Below are 21,341 nucleotides of genomic sequence, written 5' to 3' on the forward strand. Positions count from 1 at the left end.
CGAGACTGGGATTTGTCACTTCGTGTGACGCAGAGGTATCTCTGGGCCCACTCGGTAGGACATCATCATAATGTGCACAATGTGATCAAGGAGTTGATCACGGGATGATGTGTTACGGAACGAGTAAAGAGACTTGCCGGTAACGAGATTGAACAAGGTATCGGGATACCGGCGATCGAATCTCGGGCAAGTACAATGCCGCTAGACAAAAGGAATTGTATATGAGATTGATTAAGGCCTTGACATCTTGGTTCATCCGATGAGATCATCGTGGAACATGTGGGAGCCAACATGGGTATCCAGATCCCACTGTTGGTTATTGACCAGAGAGTCATCTCGGTCATGTCTGCATGTCTCCCGAACCCGTAGGGTCTACACTCTTAAGGTTCGGTGACGCTAGGGTTATAGAGATATTAGTATGCGGTAACCCGAAAGTTGTTCGGAGTCCCGGATGAGATCCTGGACGTCACGAGGAGTTCCGGAATGGTCCGGAGGTAAAGAATTATATATAGGAAGTGCTATTTCGGCCATCAGGACAAGTTTCGGGGTCACCGGTATTGTACCGGGACCACCGGAAGGGTCCCGGGGGTCCACCGGGTGGGGCCACCTGCCCCGGGGGGCCACATGGGCTGTAGGGGGTGCGCCTTGGCCTACATGGGCCAAGGGCACCAGCCCCTAGAGGCCCATGCGCCAAAGGGACAAGAGGAGGGGAGAGTCCTGAAGGGGGAAGGCACCTCCGAGGTGCCTTGGGGAGGATGGACTCCTCCCCCCCTTGGCCGCACCCTTCCTTTGAGGAAGGGGCAAGGCTGCGCCCTCCCCCTCTCCCTGGGCCCTATATATAGTGGGGGGAAGGGAGGGCAACCAAACCGAAGCCCTGGCGCCTCCCTCTCCCTCCCACGACACATCTCCCTCCTCCCGCAGCGCTTGGCGAAGCCCTGTTGGAATCCCGCTACTTCCACCACCACGCCGTCGTGCTGCTGGATCTCCATCAACCTCTCCTTTCCCCTTGCTGGATCAAGAAGGAGGAGACGTCGCTGCTCCGTACGTGTGTTCAACGCAGAGGTGCCGTCCGTTCGGCGCTAGGATCATCGGTGATTTGAATCACGACGAGTACGACTCCATCAACCCCGTTCTCTTGAACGCTTCCGCGCGCGATCTACAAGGGTATGTAGATCCACTCCTCCCTCGTTGCTAGATGACTCCATAGATAGATCTTGGTGACACATAGGAAAATTTTGAATTTATGCTACGTTCCCCAACAGATGGGACATCTCCCTAGGATCTAGGGTTGGGCTATAAATATACAGATGAATTTAGTTTAGGGGCTACCTCGTCCCTCTGATCGTAATCGGATGGTCGCGAATAACTAGGCTAGGAAGCTCAATTAAGAAAACAGAGACGTTTTGTAGATGTCTGGGGATGATCCGGACATGACGGTGACGACTGCTCAGGTCGGGTCCGGGACAATTTTCGGATGCGCGCGAGGGGGGGGTGCGGCTGACGAGAGAGGTTAGGTTGGAACTGGCGGTAGGTAGTGAGCTGTGTAGACGGTCTCGAGCTGAGAGAAGAGAAGAGAGGGAGGCCCAGCGACTGTTTCTGGAGACCGAAAACGTCTGACGTTAGACCGGCTATACTGCCGCTATAGTTTAACGGTTGGGCTATCAAACGAACTCCGAATGCGATGAAACTTGGCGGGCGACCTACTAACAATATAACAACACCGCACGCCAACTTTCAACCCATTCCGAGAACATTTTCCGACCACTTATAAAATAATATTTCGGACGTGCCGCAGGCGCGTGCAAGTGTGTCTGGGCTCGGAAAGGACAACGGACGGAACTGGAAGACCCGGACGGATGCAAGTTTGAAAAATATGATGATGCAATGCACATGATGACATGGCAAGATGCGACACACAAGCAAATGACATGGCAATGAAAGCAAATAACTGGAAGACACCTGGCACATCGGTCTCGGGGCGTTACACCTGCGCCGGCCGGTTCGAGCGCACGCCGCCGACCGAGACCAGATGCTCATCACGCTCCTCTCCGCCGCGGGAAACGGCCAGGAGGAGGAGGACGCGCGGGAGGCGGAGCAGCGTTCGATCCGGCCGAGGCTTATGGCGACACGGACGCGGAGGCTCTGGCCGCGCTCGCTGCGCTCCCTCCGTTCACTACCTTCCCGTGAGCTTACATCCACCCTAGCCTCTCCCCCTTTCCTCTTTGTTTTTTAACTGATTCCCAACTGCTTGATCAATCCCGCTCCTCTGCTCCTGCAGGATGGCTTTCTCTGTTCAATTGCTTAATTTGGTTGTCTTGTCTTACCTGAACTGCAAGGGAACCAACATACATGGCATGATGGATGGAGATCAGTAGATGTTTTTTTTGTTCTGTTCACATGCTTTCTAATAGTTTCCATAGGATAATAGGCATGAGCTTTGAGCAATAGGCATAAATCTGTTGTAATCAATCAAAGGCAGTGAGAATGTTTACTGAAATCTTTAGAAGTGGGGATCCTCTGAATTGCTTTGATTGAACGTCCAACGAGGATCTCATCTTATAGTAACTCTGAAACATTGTATTGGTAGTTTTTATCTTTACACTTTTGCCTTCTGTACATACTTGATTGCATTGTTTAGGACATGACACAGCGCTGCAAGCAGCTCATAAGAGTAGTTAGCAAACGCAAATCATTGTATATGTCACTTATGCTTCTCTTAATAGAAAATAGTACTATTTTGGAGAAGGGCATCTGGCTGACTTTCAATAAAACTCTTCAGGTTTTGTTTGGTGAGATTCTCTTCAGAAAACAAGATTTGTATTGGTGATAGATCGACAGCAACTGACAGCATCTTCGTCATCCGCGGTGGCAGTGCCCTCCACGCGGAATGCCTTCTGCGGCCGCGCCGCCGCCACCGACACCGCCATGCAGCCAATGATGTCGGCATGTGGTGAAAAAAGGGCCCAAGTGAAAGGTCGACCAAGCTATAAAAATTCAGTGAGAGGAATTTTTGTGCTCACAGCTCACACCATGGCGTTCGTTGCCTCTGTTCTTACTTTATTATTTTGTTTTTCCCTTTGTCGATTTTTCACGTCGCCTGACAAGAACAAGAATTGCAAAGAAGAAGTGAAAAGAAAACACAGAACAAAGGATGAACGCCGGAGAGCACTACTATATAATTTTCCCCCAAAATATGATGGGCAGTGGTGTGCTTGTTTGCATTGATCGCATGGTGGCCAGCACTTCACCACACATCTGACGGCGACTGTTTTATCCATGAGGTGGAGGATAAGGTATTCACCTCTAAAATCACACTTCTGTTTTCCTGTTTCCATCTGAAATATGGATTACCAATATACTACTCTCACTTGGATTTGCACATGAAAGCAGTATAAATACTTGCACCGAACTGTACGATTTGTTGAGCCAAGTGTCGAGTCTGATATGTCATCTTTATGCTTTCAGAGAAGCGCATCTCTGAAATTCACAGTTTTGAACCTAAAGAGACACATCTAGAAAATGATTGCACGAGTGGTTCCAGTGTCATGTGCGTCAACATGGTAAGCATGTCTTCTTTTCGGATTCTAAGTTAGTTGTAAAAGTATTCCATGCTACTATTTGTTGACCAGAATTGGCTACCAGGTTGGAGATTTGGGATCGGATGCTGCGCCAAGAGCGAGGGACCGAGGTGCTGAACTAACAGCAGGGGGAGGGTGATTCTTCAGGTACCAACATGGCTGTCGACTAGAGAATTTAGTTAACCGTTTGCTTTACTTGAAGCTCCAAATTGTAGTTATTTTATTCGTTCACTAATTTGGTATAATCCTAATCTAGGAGGACTATGATTGTATGATATGAGATCCTGACATTTAGCAATAATAAAGGTCTGACACTGAATGGTTCTTTTCGGAAGTACAGTTGTAAGATCTAAGATTCTAGCTTCGACCTTTAACTGGACAGTACTAATTGGACATATAATTGATTATTTATGCACAACAAGATATTCTGTTTGTTTTAGTTTTTCAATCAGATTCATCTAGCCCTTTGTTGACTTTCTAATTGTTCCACCCTCTACCTCTGAAACTCAGAAATCAGAGAAAGGTCATTGGCATATCCCTATTTCTGACGAAAATTTGCTAGCGAGGAAGAGGACCAGAATGTTTTTTCTATTGTTGGGGATATACATAATACATATAGATAAATTTGGATCATTTATAACAGAGATTTCTTGCCAAAAATATTAACTCTGTCCAGCAGTGGGCACTGTCAAGGTAATAACAGAAATTTGCTGAACCTAATTGAAATAAAGAGGGATGGTAATCCGATTGAGAACATTCTCTAACTAAAATAGACTTACGAACAATAACAATATCAAATAGTTTCAAATTAACAAATGTTGTTTGATTAAAATACTGATTTAAGAATTTGGCGAATCTATAATTCTCTACATAATCACTTGGTGCATTGTTAGACCACTTGGGGACAATATCATCAATTTCTTGCATACTGCAATAATGCAAGTTTAAAAAGCCAGTTTCTTGTGTTTCTTATTATCTCTGTGTTCAGCTAACTGCCAAGAATCATATAAGGATGCATCTAATGAGGTAGATTTTGTTTATGCATTTTTAAGTGTAAGGATGTTGTATCTGATTAACAAAACATTGTTCAACCTTCTATGAGTCCACCTAGGGAGCTGCACAAATTTGGAACAACTTCCAGAACAGGCATCCAAGCATTTTGGTCTGCTACCAGTAAGCTGCCAGAGCAAGATAGCTGGGAGTCTGGGATTTCGAGTCGTCGAGCCGTCCAATGCCAAGTTCGCTGGCGGAAGGAGAACATCCGTCAAGCCGTCCGTCGCCTGGGGCGGCTACACCAGAGGTATGTCTCCTATTGAAAGTTAATCGCCTGAGTTGTCCATTGCCTGAGCCGTCCATCGCCTGAGCCCCTGTTTCAGTTTATTTTTCCCGCCTCGCTGCTCAATAGGTCTGTGGGTTACTACTCCTTTGCTCTTGCTGGTGACCGGCCTCCAGAGTAGCACTTGCTTGAGATCTGATCTAGAACTGAATTGTGCCCTGCTTTGCTGTGGTCGTATGCTTTGTGTCCACCGATGAGTTTCAGATACAGATTAGGACCAAAATTGGAGTAGGTTCGGCCGCGCAAATGTTGTATCACTTTGTCATGGGTATTGTGCTCCTGAATTGCTTGTTGGACTGTTCAAACTAAAGTCGTCCAGTCAGTTTGCTACAATGTTCATTTGTTTACTTTGGAAGTTCTGTAGAATTTGGGCGTGATCACTTTCGAATTTGTCTGTATTCGTACGAGCATTAATAGCATCTGGCCCACTCCTGCGATGGCTTTTGCAGAAACGGAGTTTAACAGGTTAGCCGGTTAAAGCTATACTTGATCTGTGGTTTTCGGTTTCTTTTGGGTACGATTCAATGAGCCCACCTATAATCATCTCTCTGTTGCCTCAACCCCTAGCATGTCGACAATTTTTTGGGCAACTTATGGATCTAGATGCTTAAGTGGAACGTGGGAGATGCCTGTTTACATCTCATGTGTTAGAATTTTCCAGCCCGGTCTCACATTCCTTCTTTTGCTCGATTAGTGCAGGAAAAGCAAAGCAGATGCCTGACCAGCGAACAACAAGTGCTGAAAGATTAACCACCCTGGAAACGGCCCTAACCTGATTTTCAAAAATAACTATTGCACTCATTTAAAATACACCCCACTCTTTGAAAAAACAGATTACGCTCACTTCACTTAATTCAAACAAATAATCACAATTATTTTCAAAGGAAAAAAATTCATTAGTTTGGAACAACATATTTCGCTCGTTGAAAAAAATAGACTCCACTCGTTCACTCGATTCAAACAAATGTTTTCAATTATTTATTTAGAATGATGTACTTCATTCATTTATTTCATTCCTTTAAGAAAAATAGATTCCACTCTGATATTCAATTCGGGGTCAGGCCCATCTGCACCCGATGAACAGTAAAAATAAAATAAACAAAATTCAAAAAAACTGATTTTTTTTATCTAAGATGCTTGAGTGCGCCAGTTAATGCAAAATTTCATGGCTAAATTATATTCCAGGAGCTCATGGCAAAAAAGACAAAGTGAGCTTCGAACAGTGTTGTTTTCAAATATTTCTCATAGATACGAAATTTGTCTCTTTTGCCGACAGCTACTAAAACGTCTGAACTACACGAAATTTAGCACGGACTTCACGAATACAAGCATCTGGCATCACAAGAAATATTCATTTTCTTTTACTATTTTTAATTATTTTACTATTCACCCGTGTTGCAGATGCACCCAAGAGCCAAAACGCCGCTCCCATTCCACTCATTTCACCTGATTCAAACAAATGTTTTCAATCATTTAAAACAATTACACTCGTTTAAAACAACATACTCCATACTTCACTCATTTCAAAATACAGATTCCACTCATTTCACTCAATTCAAATGAATAATTTCAATGATTTTTGAAAAGAATGATTTCATTCGTTTAGAACAACATATTTCACTTGTTTATTCCACACTCCTTTACAAAATTAGATTCCACTTGTTTGACTCAATTCAAACTAATAATTTCAATTATTTTCAACAAAAATGATTTCACTCTTTTCACAAAATAGATTGCACTCGTTTCAGTCAATTGAAAATGAATAATTTCAATCATATTCAAAATACAGTGATTTCACTCATCTAAAATAAGATAATGCACTATTTTATTTCACTCGTTTCAAAAGGAAGATTGAAAATATTCGCTATGTACCGGTACCCGTGCACTCATTTAAAAAAAATCTGCTCTTCTAAAGAAATAATTTTACTAAAATAAACTTCAACTGCTCAAGAAAACATGTTTCGCTCATTTCAAAAGAATAAGGTCGCTGCAATCAAAATCAGATTTCACTTGTAAGTGTTGTTCTAAGCAGTTACACTGAAATAGGTTGAGCGAAATAAGTGAATTTAAACATGTTTGAAATGTATCCTAAATTAGTCTTGTTCTAAGCTACCCAAAAATGTGTGTTAGGTTGTTCAAAAGATCACCGTCATATGGTTTTTGGAAGAAAAAAAGTGGCTTAAGGAATCGAACTGACCAATAGGAGGATGGTTTCCATCGATCATCGGTAATATTGGCTAACACTTGCAGTACATTGTATTGAGAGACGATAAATGTTTATGTCAGAATATTTAGTCAAGCTTGTTTAATGAGAAGTTACTCTAGTCTCTAGCCAGTCCAACTAACCCAAGGGTTTTCCGCTGGGTGATGTCAAACATAAAAGGCCCTGAACTGTTCCCATGAAAACTTCCTGGGTGACTTAATTGACGTATGCTCAAATGCACTCCTCGATTGAATGCCTGACCCTGCCTTGTGGGCCATCTCTTGGCGAGGGCGTAGGTAATATGAATGCAGAATGCTTTATAGTATACAACACATCAATCTCAGTATACATGCTACTCGTATTTGGACTGCACGAATCACATGGGAATGAGCGGGCCTGATACCGACCGCGCGTGGCACCATGTCCACTCATGATTATTCGCAACTTTCTCTGTTTTTTTATGCGTGCTACTACAAATACAAGCACACAGCTTACAAACACACGGCTTCCGCTGGCTTGGCTAGCTTTGTACGTCCACTTTGCGCTACAAGTCGCCTTTCTATGCTGTCTTACAATCTCGTAGTACAGACCGTGCTCCACCTGAGGTACGCCCGATCTCATGCCAAGCTAACTACGGTTCTGTTGTTTTGAAAAAGGCATGAACTTTCCTTTGTGCCTGCAACCATAGGTTCCATCATCATTACCTTGCGTGTATATGGACAACTTGCATTCTTTAGGACTGATAGATGTGAAATTATTAGATCTTTGCATCAATTACAGGAACAGCACAATGTAAGATATGCAAGTTTATCGAGAGGAATGCAAAGAAAAAAAAATCACATGTATGGTTTATTTGGCACCACCAGTTTTTGTGTTTTCAGTGTACATCTTAGCCTATGTAAACTGCAAGTTGAATAAAGTGTGCTCTCTTTCTCTAGAATACTTTCTTTAATAAATGTAGAACATAAAAGCCTGATCTTAATAAGCTAGACCTCAAGCTGTTCTTTCAAGATAGATTCAGATCAAACCTTTTCAAAGTAAAGATCCCTCGGCCAAAGACTTAAGTTACTCCCGTGAGTACATACTAAGCTTTAGTAGAAAAAATTGTTGATTGACTGGAATCAACGAAATTTCGATGCAACCAACTGCAACAAGTGGCAACATGAACTAGCTATGAGCAATATTTATAGGGTACTACTAGCAACCACCAAGGAATCTGTCACAAAAACATGTCAGGCAGCTAGGCATGTGAGTGAGATGTGTGTCAGTAACATTGGATGTTTGTGTGTGAATGTAAATCAAGAAAAATGGTTCTTGGTATCTAGAGAAGAAATACACACACACACACACACGAGAGAGTAATTCATAGTGGATATAAAAATACCTATTAATGTTGTACGTGGGTTGACTCGACATGCTGCAAGATCTTCTGATTTGTTCTCTGAAGGTGACCTCAGAGTATAGTGTTGCATATTCCTGAGGCAATTGTAGGATCTAGAAGTAGATGTGTCTAGAGGGGGGTGATTAGACACATAATGCTCAAGTTGCAATTTTTAAGCTTTTTGGTTTAAGTGGAGTTTAGGCACAATTTCAACACACACAAAACATATCAAGCAAGCATGCAAAGAGTATATGAGTAGCGGAATATAAAGCATGCAACTTGCAAGAATGTAAAGGGAAGGGTTTGGAGAGATCAAACGCAATTGGAGACACGGATGTTTTTCCCGTGGTTCGGATAGGTGGTGCTATCCTACATCCACGTTGATGGAGACTTCAACCCACGAAGGGTAACGGTTGCGCGAGTCCACACAGGGCTCCACCCAAGGGTAACGGTTACGCGAGTCCACACAGGGCTCCACCCACGAAGGGTCCACGAAGAAGCAACCACCCACAAAGGGTCCACGAAGAAGCAACCTTGTCTATCCCACCATGGCCATCGCCCACACAGGACTTGCCTCACTAGTGGTAGATCTTCATGAAGCAGGCGATCTCCTTGCCCTTACAAACTCCTTGGTTCAACTCCACAATCTTGTCGGAGACTCCCAAGTGACACCTAGCCAATCTAGGAGACACCACTCTCCAAGAAGTAACAAATGGTGTGTAGGTAATGAACTCCTTGCTCTTGTGCTTCAAATGATAGTCTCCCCAACACTCAACTCTCTCTCATAGGATTTGGATTTGGTGGAAAGAAGATTTGAGTGGAAAGCAACTTGGGAAAGGCTAGAGATCAAGATTCATATGGTAGAAATGGAATATCTTGGTCTCAACACATGAGTAGGTGGTTCTCTCTCAGAACATATGAGTTGGAATGGTGTATGCATTCTGATGGCTCTCTCCACAAATGAAGAGGAGGTGGAGGGGTATATATAGCCTCCACACAAAATCCAACCGTTACACAGTTTTCCAATCTCGGTGGGACCGAATCAATAAACTCGGTCGGACCAAAAATATAAACCTAGTGACTGTTAGAGATTTCGGTGGGACCGACTAGATCAACTCGGTGGGACCGATGTGCTAGGGTTAGGGTAAATCCAAAACTCGGTTTGACCGATTACTCAAACTCGGTGGGACCGATTTGGATAATAAGTGAAACTGAGATTTGGCCAAGCAAACTCGGTGGAACCGATTGCATATCTCGGTGGGACCGAGAATATTGCAATGGGTAACAGAGAGTTTGCAAGCCCATCTCGGTGAGATCGAGATCCCATCGATGAGACCGAAATGATTAGGGTTTGGCAGTGGCTTATGACAAGTGAAACTCGGTGGCGCCGGATAGGAAGAATCGGTAGGACCGAGTTTGGCTTAGGGTTTAGGTCATATGTGGAAGTGAGAAAGTAGCTGAGGATTTTGGAGCATATCATTAAGCACATGAAGCAAGAGGCTCATTAAGCAACACCTCATCCCTCCTTGATAGTATTGGCTTTTCCTATGGACTCAATGTGATCTTGGATCACTAAAATGTAAAATGAAGAGTCTTGAGCTTGAAGCTTTAGCCAATCCTTTGTCCTTAGCATCTTGAAGGAGTTCCTACAACCTTTAGTCCATGCCACTCCATTGTTGAACTTATCTGAAACATGCTAGATAGAAATGTTAGTCCAACAAGAGATATGTTGTCATCAATTATCAAAACCACCTAGGGAGCACTTGTGCTTTCAATCTCCCCCCTTTTGGTAATTGATGGCAACATACATCAAAGCTTTAGATAAAGATATAAAGAACAACAAGTAAAGCTTTGGAAGGACATGTAACGAGCATAGGCTCCCCCTACATGTATGCACTCATGTAAATATGAAATATAGAGGCATGTGAGAGCATAACCATGACAGAGTAGGCAATGTGTTACATGCATCTTGGCCATATGCATCAGAGCAAAAGATTATCAAGGAAAATATCTTCATGCTCATGAGTCCTTCTTGCAAACAGTATGTACATAAGCAAGAACTCCTCATACTCATGATTTTGATGCATATAGTTACCTTGTGGTCTTGAGTTGGCTTAGGATGGAATGGACCTGCACAAACAAGGTTAGATAACACATGTACGTCCACTAGCCAGAGCAAACAAAAGAAACCACAAGAATACCAAGACTGGGATGACATGTAGAGAGTGAGTACAAGGTACCACATTGAATTCAACATGTCCCCAAGAATAAAGATATGCAATGAATTTGACTGATTTCTTTTCCTTAGGTGTCTTGCTCCCCCTGAATCGTACATGGGATATTGGGAGAAGATAGGAAACAGAAAATCAGAGCTGAAAGATATGAATAGAACTTAATTCAAATGAGTTCATATGAACATGTCTTTCCCCAGAGTTCATATGAACATGCCTTTCCCCCAAACAGACATGTGGCATCCCTCCTCTTGAACATCAAGCATCTGGGATCCTTGAGTATTCTCTCCTCCTTGGAGATTTCTTTCTCCCCCTTAATATATGGGATCCTTGAGTATTCTCTCCCCCTTGGTACTTTCTCCTTTGTAGGTGATAAGCTTTTGATGTGATCTCTCTCTCCCTGATGATAAGCTTTGATGTGATCTCTCTCTCCCCCTTTGACATCAATTTCCAAGAAGGTTTTTCCTGGAATCCGTCGAATAGGTTTGGTCCTTGAGATTCAGTACAAAGCAGGGAATAAAACTGTGATGCTTGTAGAGGACAAGATTCATTGAGTGGAGCTGGATGAGAAGAAATATAGAATATGTGGCAAACTGTTTTTCCTGTTGCGAAATCGGTGGCACCGAGTGGCATGTTTCGGTAGTACCGAAGGGATTCGGTTGGACCGAAAATGGCAATTCGGTGAAACCGAGTTCATCATAGAGAAAAACACTTGTCACCTCAGCTCACTAGTCAAGTAAGATCTCACAAAGATTTGTAATGAATTTGATGCAGAAATATGTAGAACAAGAACCAAAAAAAAAGAAAAGAGTGAAAGTTTCTAGATGAAGTTCTTGTTTTTGTTTTGTTTGAAAAAGAAGGAAACAAATATGCAAGGGACAAATGCAATAACTCAGAAAAGAACACAAGAGAACTTCATCTAGAATTGGGCGGTGACATAGTCACCTATGTTAGAGTATATTGACTTAGGAGTCAAGTGAGAACACTTGATCATAGGTCATACTCATCGTTTAAGCTCAAAATGGGGTTACCATTTTTCGTTTAAGCATCTTGATGTATTCACATCTTGTTGAGTTGCTTTGACTCATGTCTTGGAGTAAAGCTTCTCTAAGATGGAATAACATACCTTGGGTGGTGGTGTGGTTCTTGCTCATGTAGTTGAACTTGTGTGGGTGCTCAAGGTTGATGTAGTTCATCAAGAGTTGGGAGCACCACTTGGAGTTTGAGTTCATCTACCTACATGGGTTAGTTCTTGCAAGGAAGAGCACTTGTGTATCCAAAAATGACAATCATGAAGCTTAACATAGAATTTGTCAAAGGATATGTTTGAGTGGTTTTGTGCTTCCCTGTCTTCAACCACTATTGTGTAGAGTCTTGGTGATGTAGAGATTGCTCAAGATATGAGTGAGTCGCAATCTCATGGAATTAGATTCAACCAAGCACCTACATGGGTTAGACAACATGCAAGGTGCAAATATATCCAAGACATAAGATAGTTATCATAAGAGATATATCATGGATTAGTCATAAGCTCATGTCTTGCATGTATCCAATGGAGTTTCTACTCCAAGTTCGAAGCATCAATGATGTTCAATTCTCCTCTCAACCTGCAAAACACTTTCTCATCAAGTGGTTTAGTAAATATATCTGCTAATTGCTTGTCGGTGCGAACATGCTTAAGATTGATGTCACCCTTAGCAACATGATCTCGAATGAAATGATGACGAACTTCAATATGCTTAGTTCGAGAATGTTGTACAGGATTATGACCAATTTTGATAGCACTTTCATTGTCACAAAGCAGTGGAACATGTTTCACATAAATCCCATAATCTTTAAGAGTTTGGGTCATCCAAAGTAATTGAGCGTAACATGAACCAGCGGCAATGTATTCCGCTTCGGCGGTGGATAAGGATACCGAGTTTTGTTTCTTGGAAGACCAAGACACAAGAGATCTGCCAAGAAATTGACAAGTATCCGAAGTGGACTTTCTGTCAACCTTGTCTCCGGCATAATCCGAGTCAGAATAGCCAACAAGATCAAAAGAAGACCTCTTAGGATACCAAATGCCAAAATTTGGTGTATGGATTAAATATCTCACTATCCTTTTCACAGCCTTAAGATGACAATCTTTAGGAGCAGCTTGATATCGTGCACACATGCACACACTTAGCATAATATCGGGACGTGAAGCACATAGGTATAACAATGAACCAATCATAGAGCGATAAACCTTTTGATCAACAGGTTCACCATCTTTGGACAAATCATTATGTCCACTAGTAGGCATTGGTGTAGACATACCTTTGCATTCTTGCATATTGAACTTCTTGAATAAGTCCTTGGTGTACTTTGTTTGAGAGACAAATGTACCTTCCTTAGTTTGCTTGATTTGCAACCCGAGAAAGAATTTGAGTTCACTCATCATAGACATCTCAAACTTCTCTGACATTAGCTTTCCAAACTTTTCACTAAAGAGAGGGTTAGTTGAACCAAATATGATATCATCAACATAAATTTGGCATACAAATAGTTCTCCATTAACCCTTTTAGTAAAAAGAGTAGAATCAATTTTACCAATTTCAAAACCACTTGTAGTAAGGAACTTGGTCAAGCATTTATACCATGCTCTAGGAGCTTGTTTAAGACCATAAAGAGCTTTGTGAAGTTTGTAAACATGATTTGGTTTCTTAGGATTGACAAAGCCAGAAGGTTGTTTGACATAAACTTCCTCCTCTATTTCACCATTTAGAAAAGCACTTTTAATGTCCATTTGGTACAAGGTGATATTATGGTGATTAGCATAGGCAAGTAAGATGCGAATGGACTCAAGTCTAGCAACGGGAGCATACGTCTCACCATAGTCCATACCTTCGACTTGTGTGTACCCTTGGGCGACGAGACGTGCTTTGTTGCGAACCACTTGTCCATCTTCATCTTGCTTGTTGCGAAACACCCATTTGGTACCAATGATGTTGTAGTTGTTGTCGGGCTTCTTAACCAATGTCCAAACTTGGTTTCTCTCAAAATTATGTAGCTCTTCATGCATAGCGTTTATCCAATCCGGATCTTCCAATGCTTCTTCAACCTTCATTGGTTCAACGCTAGAGATGAATGAATAGTTTTCACAAAAGTTAGCTAAACGAGTTTTGAGCGAGTGATTCTCCTGGTTTGTATATCATTGAGGATTTGCTCGACGGGATGATCTTTGGCAATTCTTGCTCGAACTCGTGAGAGCTTTTGCTTGGGTCTTCGTTGAACATCTTCTTCATCTTGTTCTTCTTCTTGGCCTTCTTCATTGTTGACGTCGTCGTTCTCTTGTCGTGGTGGAGAAGGAGGTTGTTGATGTTCATCTTGATGCATTTCCTTGTCTTCTTCATCTTGGTGTGTCCCACTTGTGGATGCTTCCGTGTCGATTCTTGGTTCACCTTTTCGTGAAGTAGAAGCTTCCACTTGGACGAATGAAGTACTCTCCTTCACCTCTGTTGGACGAATTTTGCCAATGGACAAGTCTTGGATTGCTTCTGAAGGGTCTTTGTCTCCTACATCAATTGGCAATTGCTCTACTTGCGAGCCATTAGATTCATCAAACTTCACATCTACCGTCTCTTCAACCTTTCGGGTGAAATTGTTGTAGACACGGTAAGTGTGAGAGTTTGAGCCATAACCAAGTAGAAAACCTTCATGAGATTTAGAAGCAAACTTTGAACGACGATGCTTATGAAGAATGTAGCACTTTGAGCCGAATACTCGAAAGTATCCAACTTGGGGTTTGTTACCGGTGAGAAGCTCGTATGCCGTCTTGCCGAGTAGCTTGTGAAGATATAAGCGATTTGTTACGTGACAAGCTGTCTCAACCGCTTCTGCCCAAAAGTGCTTCGGCGTCTTGTATTCATCAAACATCGTTCTTGCCATTTCGATGAGCATCCGGTTCTTCCTCTCAACAACTCCATTTTGTTGAGGTGTGTACGTAGCCGAGAACTCGTGTGAAATCCCTTCTTCGTCAAGAAAGGTGTCCACATTTGCGTTCTTGAACTCCATTCCGTTGTCACTCCGAACCTTCTTGATCTTCACGTCAAACTGATTTTGGGCCTTCCTAGCGAAGTTTCTGAAGATCTTCTGGACCTGCGACTTGTCATTAAGAAAGAACACCCACACAAATCTTGAAAAATCATCAACTATAACTAGACCAAAAGAATTTCCACCGAGACTCTTGTAGGCGTTGGGACCAAAAAGATCCATATGAAGTAGCTCGACTGGCCTTCTTGTGGTCATGATGTTCTTCACGGGATGCCTTCCTCCAACCTGTTTACCTGCTTGACAAGCACTGCAAAGTCTATCCTTATCAAATATGACATCGTTAACTCCAAGGATATGATTTCCTTTAATAAGCTTGTCAAGGTTTCTCATGCCAACGTGACCTAGTCGTCTATGCCACAACCAACCTTTTGAGGATTTAGCAACAAAGCAAGTTTTAGGTGGTGCCTTTTTAGAGAAATCGACAATGTAAAGATCACCTCTACGCATATCGGTAAAGACCATTTTATGATTGTCTCGACGAAATACTTGGCAATCTACCTCAGTAAATAGGACATTCAAACCGAAATCAGCAAGTCTAGATACTGAAAGTAAGTTGTAGCCGAGAGATTCAACGAGCATGACATTTTGAATGGAACTATCATGTGAGATGGCCACCTTACCAAGGCCAACCACTTTACCCTTTGAATTATAACCAAAGGTGACATATTTTCGAGGGCCGTCATTTTCAGCAAGCTCACGAAACATCTCTTCATCTCCGGTCATATGATCAGTACATCCACTATCAAGAACCCATTCCTTTCCTCCTGATTCATATCCCCGAAGATTTGCCATAAGACCAAAATGTCTTATTGCATCATCAAGATCGAAGTCACTATCATCATCATCATCATCATCATAGTATCCATGTTCATCATGATCTTGTGACTCATCATTTCCTAGAGAGGGTAATTCATTAGATAAATGATCATCAAAGTGGTCACTTTTATGAATTCTTATAGCTTCGAATATGATATCACTAATGATTCCAACATCTCCTTTAGCATGCTTAAGATTGGCAAGTTCAAAAAGACATTTACCAAAACTAGGATCACTAGAGTTCATCTTACTCAAGGCAATAGATTTATGGAGAATTTCATCCAAAGTTTTCAAGGAATAATCGGGAAATCGTTCCTCAAGAAATTTCCATATGGTATAGGCACAATTGTGAGTAGGCAAACTAGCAATCAAATTTTTGGGCAATCCTCTAATGATGAGCTCAATAGTTCTAAGATTGCGAATCATGTCAATATCTTCATCTAGGGTAGGATGCAAAGGATCAATATGAGGTGCACAAGGGCTAGCAATATAATTGTTCAAATAATATTGATTGAAGATTACAAGCATCTCATTTTTCCACTCATGGAAATACTCTCCATCAAGAATAAGCACTCTATGTCTAAGACTCCCTAATGTAGACACATCCATATTCCTCCAATGGTGATTAAACCAAGGCAATGGAGACCAAAGCTCTGATACCACTTGTAGGATCTAGAAGTAGATGTGTCTAGAGGGGGGTGATTAGACACATAATGCTCAAGTTGCAATTTTTAAGCTTTTTGGTTTAAGTGGAGTTTAGGCACAATTTCAACACACACAAAACATATCAAGCAAGCATGCAAAGAGTATATGAGCAGCGGAATGTAAAGCATGCAACTCGTAAGAATGTAAAGGGAAGGGTTTGGAGAGATCAAACGCAATTGGAGACACAGATGTTTTTCTCGTGCTTCGGATAGGTGGTGCTATCCTACATCCACGTTGATGGAGACTTCAACCCACGAAGGGTAACGGTTGCGCGAGTCCACACAGGGCTCCACCCAAGGGTAACGGTTGCGTGAGTCCACACAGGGCTCCACCCAAGGGTAACGGTTGTGCGAGTCCACACAGGGCTCCACCCACGAAGGGTCCACGAAGAAGCAACCACCCACAAAGGGTCCACGAAGAAGCAACCTTGTCTATCCCACCATGGCCATCGCCCACACAGGACTTGCCTCACTAGCGGTAGATCTTCACGAAGCAGGCAATCTCCTTGCCCTTACAAACTCCTTGGTTCAACTCCACAATCTTGTCGGAGGCTCCCAAGTGACACCTAGCCAATCTAGGAGACACCACTCTCCAAGAAGTAACAAATGGTGTGTAGGTAATGAACTCCTTGCTCTTGTGCTTCAAATGATAGTCTCCCCAACACTCAACTCTCTCTCATAGGATTTGGATTTGGTGGAAAGAAGATTTGAGTGGAAAGCAACTTGGGAAAGGCTAGAGATCAAGATTCATATGGTAGAAATGGAATATCTTGGTCTCAACACATGAGTAGGTGGTTCTCTCTCAGAACATATGAGTTGGAATGGTGTATGCGTTCTGATGGCTCTCTCCACAAATGAAGAGGAGGTGGAGGGGTATATATAGCCTCCACACAAAATCCAACCGTTACACAGTTTTCCAATCTCGGTGGGACCGAATCAATAAACTTGGTCGGACCGAAAATGTAAACCTAGTGACCGTTAGAGATTTCGGTGGGACCGACTGGATCAACTCGGTGGGACCGATGTGCTAGGGTTAGGGTAAATCCAAAACTCGGTTTGACCGATTACTCAAACTCGGTGGGACCGATTATGATAATAAGTGAAACTGAGATTTGGCCAAGCAAACTCGGTGGAACCGATTGCATATCTCGGTGGGACCGAGAATATTGCAATGGGTAACAGAGAGTTTGCAAGCCCATCTTGGTGAGACCGAGATCCCATCGGTGAGACCGAAATGATTAGGGTTTGGCAGTGGCTTATGACAAGTGAAACTCGGTGGCGCCGGATAGGAAGAATCGGTAGGACCGAGTTTGGCTTAGGGTTTAGGTCATATGTGGAAGTGGGAAAGTAGCTGAGGATTTTGGAGCATATCATTAAGCACATGAAGGAAGAGGCTCATTAAGCAACACCCCATCCCTCCTTGATAGTATTGGCTTTTCCTATGGACTCAATGTGATCTTGGATCACTAAAATGTAAAATGAAGAGTCTTGAGCTTGAAGCTTTAGCCAATCCTTTGTCCTTAGCATCTTGAAGGAGTTCCCACAACCTTTAGTCCATGCCACTCCATTGTTGAACTTATCTGAAACATGCTAGATAGAAATGTTAGTCCAACAAGAGATATGTTGTCATCAATTATCAAAACCACCTAGGGAGCACTTGTGCTTTCAGCAATTGTGATTCTCTGTTTTGTTAGGACTAAGATGCTTAAACATGTAAGCAATACACTATCGAGCAATAGAGATCTTTCTCATGCTGACTACATGCTGCCATTTGGGCCATTCACATTGTTTAGTAACTAATAAAAAGTGTCAAAGGCTAGCTACCAAAGAAAATCTGAATCTGCTAACTATACTACTACTGCCACAACTAACCAAGGTTGGAGCATAAGAAAGAAAGGAGGAGTTGCCAATTTGAATGCTAAGGACAAGCTTCCATACAGCGGCTGCACGCCCACCAACCGCCATGGTTGGAGCCTGCGGGGGGAGGGGTGGGAGGGAACAGGGAGGAAGCAGGAGCCACCCAAGGTCCTGTTCATACGGCGGCGCAGGCGGAAGACATAACGTTGCGGCCACCGGAAGTGTTATTCTTTCTACCCTTGTCTTCCGAGAACGAGGGGGACAAGGGAGGCGGCGGTAGTGGGGAAGAAGAATGGGGAACGGGAAGAAAGATTGAGTTCGTGCGTGTTGTGTGTGTGTGTGTGTGAATAAAAGTATTTCAATGGGTCAAGCCCAAAAATCAGTTCAAAATAAATTACAAATGAAATATAATATTTCAAAAAACGTTCGTCACCATAAAAATGAGAATTAACTCCAATTTCTTAAAAACACCTTCTCAAAATTTAAAAATATTCATGTTTTTCTGTACAACAATAAATAAAATTGATTGAAAGACTATGCCATACACAATTACTGTTTCATCGGAGAGCTGAAATAGGTCATGTCGAACATTGTTAGGATACGTCCAAATTTCATGGTCCAAAAAGAAATACTTAGTGCATCCTTATTTCTGACGTTTGCAAAAATTGGATTTAAAAAGTGTTGCATAATGGCATGTGGAGCAAGTTATATTTAATATTCCGCCCAGTGCAATGCACGAGCATTTCTGTACTAGTCTCTCCCTAATAATAAAGCACGGATTGAGTCTCCGGGTTCACCGTCACGGTGTTTTCCAGAAAAGTCCTACTGTTTTGGGTATTCCACGCGAAGTACTCGGAATAAGTTAACCCGAACCGGTACAGCCGGGAAAAAAGAAAGAAAATCAGCCCTCGCACGACCCTGCCTCCCAATCCCCGTCTCCACCTCCTGCCTCGCGCGCTGCCGTGCGCCGACACCGCCCACCACGCCGGCACGTCTACCCCTGCACGACCGGCTACACGCCGACGACGCTCGAGTGCACCTTCTTGATCAAGGCAATGTGACGGCTCGAGCGGTTGGGGGTAGCACGGCGGCTCGATGCGGAATGGCGGCGGCGGCGGCTGGAGCTTGCAGGGGCCGGGGAGGCTGATTCGAAGGCGGGCGGCGAGACGGGGGAACGGTGAGGAAGGTCGGAGCGAGGGATCCGGCGACCTAGGCAGGAGCTCGCCGGAGCCGGGCGATGGCGGACATGCACGTGAGGCAGAGTGATCCGATGTGGCGGTTCGAAGTCCTTGCAGGTAAAGGCAGACCTCCATGGTTGGCAGGGGGGCTCCAAGGCCATGGCGGGGCTTCGGTTTTCCCTGGTATAGAAAAGAGAAACAGAAGAGGATTCAGGGAAAAGAAGAACGGGGATTCAGGAAGAAGAAGAACGGTGGAAGAAGGATGGATGGCCTCCTCGGCGCATGCCATACAATCTAAAGGTCTGGCCATGTTGCTTTTCTTCCATCTTCTAATACAATCATAAATCAGCAATCAGCAAAGAGGGAGCTGTAGGATCAGTGTCTACCCTCTTCTGTAGCTCAATCATGGTGTTGTTTGTGGCTTCCACTCTCATACTGATTGATTAGGTGCTCTAACGGGTTCATATCAGACAAGGCAACCACAACAGTACAGCCATGATAATCTCATGGGTGACAACAGTCAGAACCTGGATCGAGCACTGTGTTTTACGGGACTTCAGAATATAATCTTAATTGTTCTGCAAAGGGAAAGCATTCACGGTATATGTTCTACAAATATACCTCGGGATACATTCGTCATTGTACAATCAAGAACCTGGAGGTTACCGGCACGTCAAACATTTGATGCTTATGTTTTATGAAGGCTGGAATCTTGATTCAAGGCTTAATTATGACTTTTCTTGCAGTTTGACACAAAGTATTACTAAGCCGTTGGAACTGAAGAGACGCTGAAAAAGATTTGGTTTAGGACCCCTCCGAGAAGTGGCCCAGATGTTCCATATACATTTGGTCTGATAGGTATTGTCAAATTTGCTCAGGATATAACTTGCATGGTCATGTCTGAATTCCAACATAATTTTACTATTGTAGTTTATGAGTGATATTACTGAGAATTTTACTATTGTGTTTAGGTGATCTCGGTCAGAGTTTCGACTCCAATGTCACGCTCGCTCATTATGAGTCCAAATGGTATGATGTAATCCTCTAAGCATGGTTGACATACTTGTTTTGTCATATTTACTATTATAAATTTCTTTCAATGGGATCTCTGGAAATACTGTTTTCTATGTGTTCCCATTGATGCCTGAATAATTTGTCGCTCTTTCAATAGGATATATTTGTTGCTAATGGTTATTTATAAAGATTTATAAAGCATCCATCTGTGAATGAATTTCTGAATATTACCATAATGTGTATGATAATGGTGGAACACTTAGATTGTGGTTCATGACAAAACACTTGTGATGATGTTGTTCAACTATTGTATGGCAGTTCCAGATTGTGTGTTTACGTATGCCTAGCCAACCTTGGTTCATGAAGCTTTAGAAATTAGAAGCATCATCTTGTTTCAGAAGGTAAAGAAAGAAGGTGTGGTGATACTTCTTCTCCTCTCGTTGCAACGCACGGGCATTTTTTTTAGTCTCTTCCTAATAATAATAATCTTTACCTACTAATAAAGCGGCTATCGCTTCTGCCCGTCCGTCATTAAAACTGCCCCTAAAGTTGCAAATAATTACCCACCAATGCCACCGGTAAGTGAGAAGAACGTTTTGTTTTTTTTCCGCGCTCGCTCATAGCTCAATAAGGGGAGATCCCCTCATATACAATGACCAGGCAAGCAGCGCACTGGTTGGTTCCGTGACCTACCGCGCTAGAGGTCGTGGGTTCGATTCCCACAACCACCCTTTTCCTTTAAAAAATCAATTACTTTTTGAAATTTTCATATCTTTGAAACCCTAACTTTAAAATCTGACATGCCATATATGAAAATTCATCAGAAAAATATGTAGATTTCAAATATGCTATTATCATTAATTTTTGAAATTACGTTCAGGGTGCAAACTTAAATAATACCTTCTTTGTATGATGAGATATTTTAGAAATGCCTATTACATATGTCCTTATAGATTGGTTGTT

The 21,341-nt window shown here is 42.7% G+C and overlaps 1 long non-coding RNA gene across 12 annotated transcripts; it reads left to right on the forward strand.

Annotated features, from left to right (window-relative positions):
- Positions 1-1,962: 1,962 nt before the first annotated feature.
- Positions 1,963-20,808, forward strand: LOC123086129 (uncharacterized). 12 transcript variants are annotated; one of them, XR_006440526.1, is made up of 8 exons: positions 1,963-2,183; positions 2,780-2,789; positions 2,873-3,293; positions 3,466-3,560; positions 3,643-3,725; positions 4,690-4,878; positions 20,111-20,222; positions 20,336-20,808. It is a non-coding gene; the product is annotated as an uncharacterized lncRNA (long non-coding RNA). The 12 variants fall into 12 exon arrangements; XR_006440523.1 differs by having other exon boundaries at positions 3,643-4,878; XR_006440525.1 differs by lacking the exons at positions 20,111-20,222; positions 20,336-20,808 and adding an exon at positions 4,955-5,367 and having other exon boundaries at positions 3,835-4,878.
- The last annotated feature ends 533 nt before the right edge of the window (positions 20,809-21,341 follow it).

Source organism: Triticum aestivum, chromosome 4A, assembly GCF_018294505.1.
Source record: "Triticum aestivum cultivar Chinese Spring chromosome 4A, IWGSC CS RefSeq v2.1, whole genome shotgun sequence".
NCBI classification, from domain to species: Eukaryota; Viridiplantae; Streptophyta; class Magnoliopsida; order Poales; family Poaceae; genus Triticum; species Triticum aestivum.